This window comes from Octopus bimaculoides, chromosome 28 (assembly GCF_001194135.2).
Source record: "Octopus bimaculoides isolate UCB-OBI-ISO-001 chromosome 28, ASM119413v2, whole genome shotgun sequence".
NCBI classification, from domain to species: domain Eukaryota; kingdom Metazoa; phylum Mollusca; class Cephalopoda; order Octopoda; family Octopodidae; genus Octopus; species Octopus bimaculoides.
In genome coordinates this window covers 14,589,945-14,592,404 of record NC_069008.1, presented here as the reverse complement: position 1 = coordinate 14,592,404, position 2,460 = coordinate 14,589,945, and the positions used below count along the sequence as shown (strand labels likewise).

The 2,460-nt window shown below is 39.3% G+C and overlaps 1 protein-coding gene across 1 annotated transcript in view; it reads right to left on the bottom strand.

Annotated features, from left to right (window-relative positions):
• Positions 1-2,323, bottom strand: part of LOC106881417 (probable WRKY transcription factor protein 1) — a 30,353-nt gene extending 28,030 nt beyond the window's left edge. The window contains exon 1 of the mRNA XM_052977577.1: positions 2,252-2,323. The gene's annotated coding sequence lies outside the window, so the exon portion shown is untranslated. The remainder of the gene's footprint in view (positions 1-2,251) is intronic.
• Between the last annotated feature and the right edge of the window lie 137 nt (positions 2,324-2,460).

The window sequence follows — 2,460 nt, the reverse complement described above, 5'->3', positions numbered from 1 at the left end:
GGTTTTCCTTTCTGTGCTGCTGGGTGTAGTCTATTTACGGCCGTAAATGTCTTGTTTCAATCTCAGAGATTTTGACTTCTGCCACAACAGTTTTGGGTTTTTTTTTACAATGTTGAATTTTCACTGTCTTTCATTGTTTGTGTATTCATGTATATGCGTGTATTTTCAATGTGTGTGCGTGAGACTTAGTCTTTTAATATACGGAGTTCAGTAAGTCTCAGAACAGTCTGCTTGAGTATCAATAATTTTCCCGGAATTGACAAGTAGCATGATAAAGCACCTGACTTGTCTTCCAGACTTGTCTTCCAGACTAGTCTTCCAGACTAGTCTTCCAGACTTGTCTTCCAGAGCATGGCCATATAATGTAACTAAATGTGTTCTCTTAATTAAATCATTTCAAATTGATTCGGCTCAACCAATAGGTATAGGAGCTAATGCAGAATCGCACCCCTTTGAAAAACGAATTTTGTGAAAATTTTTTTTCGGATTCCTACATTTAACAGAGATTCCGAATATGCAAAAATATTAACAGAATCCAATTTCATTTTTATTACATTTCACTTATGATTTTTAGACGTTTTAAGGGTGAGTGAGGATGGGAAAGTACTGACGTTTCGAAGAGAGAGAAAAATACAAACAATACATACATACATACATACAAGAGCCATTTTTTATTCCCTGCTTATTCTAGGTCATACGGAAGTGATTGCATATTTAGAATCTCACATATGTAAATTGTAGGAATGCAAAAATTTTTGGGCTGAAAAATTGCCGGGCAGGGGGGAGAAATTTATTACATCCCGGAAGTCACTGCACGCCACTGCTCCCAGGGAGATCCTGTCTTGAATTCCTCTGTTATTGCCTGGAGGACTATGATAAATAGGAGGGGACTGAGAACTTAACCTTGGTGGACCCCCACCTCTACCCGGAATTCTTTACTCTACTTGTTGCCAGCCCTCACCTTACTGACAGTGTCCCTGTACATGGCTTGCACAGCTCTCACTAACCACTCAGCTATCCCTAGTTTCCTCATTGACCACCAGATAAGGGAGCAGGGGACCCTGTCAAAGGCTTTAACCATGTCAACAAAAGCCAGGTACAGAGGTTTATCTTTGGCTAGGTATTTCTCCTGCAGCTATCTTACCAGAAATATAGTGTCAGTGGTGTTTTTCCCTAGAACGAACCCAAACTGCATCTCATCTAAACTGACTCTCTCCCTAATTTGTTGGGCTATGACCCTCTTGGTGACCTTCATTACCTGGTCCAACAACTTGATACCTCTGTAATTGTTTGTGTCTAAAGCGTCACCTTTACCTTTGTAGCAGTTGACTATGGTGTTGCTACACCAGTCATTGGGTATGACTCCTTCGTGTATCACCTGGTTAACTATACGGGTGACTAGGCTATAGCCGACACTATCAGATATTTTGAGCATCTCTGCAGTGATTCCTGATGGGCCGGGGACTTTCCCCTGTCTTCATACTCTTGATCGCTTTATCTACCAAGGTACTGTCAATTAGGATAGCTGGTCCCTCTGTTGGGTCGACATTCGGCAGACTCTCTTCCTCCCATTCATTCTCTTTATTAAGCAGACTTTCATAGTGGTATCTCCAAACCTCTCTCTTTGCAGCCTTGTTTAGTGCAAGTGAGACATCATCCAAGCGGACATATTTCTCTCCTACAACATCACGATTCTCTCTCACACACTGTCTTGCAACATGAAATATTTCAAGTCTTTGGTCCTCACGGCGCAGAACATTGTCAAATTTTTTTCTTATCTGCTTCCCTTCTGGCTAAGTAAACTTGTCTCCTAGCTTCCCTTCTTGCAGTCTGATACAATTCTCTGCTACCTCCGTTCTTCTAGTTTTTCCATTCTTTTGTCTAATAGCCATGTCAACCACATATATATGTGCGTGTGTGTGTGTGTGTGTGTGTGTGTGTGTGTGTGTGTGTGTGTGTGTGTGTGTGTGTGTGTGTATGTATGTATTTGTATATATAATCATAATCAAAGTTACCAAAGAGGCACCGCCATGCCAGAAGTAGCAGTCAAAACTGACTCAAGAACAACATCATTTAGTCATATAGACAGGTGATAAGATAAATGAAAAAAGAAATTAGCAAAAACTGAATGGTTAATGCCATATCGACACTTTCAGGCTTAGTAATAAAATACTTTGCTTTCAACAGTGGAAATACACCAAATTTGGTATATAATTACAAATATATATATACACAACATACAAATACTTACGTATATGCACGTATACATACATATATGTGCATGTATATACCAGGCTAATTCATTTGTCCATCTTACACCATGTGCTATATGATGTAGCACAGCAGTGATATATATATATATATATATGTATATATATGTATATATGTATATATGTATATATGTATATATATGTACAGAGAGAGAGAGAGAGAGAGAGAGAGAGGGAGGGGAGAGAGAAG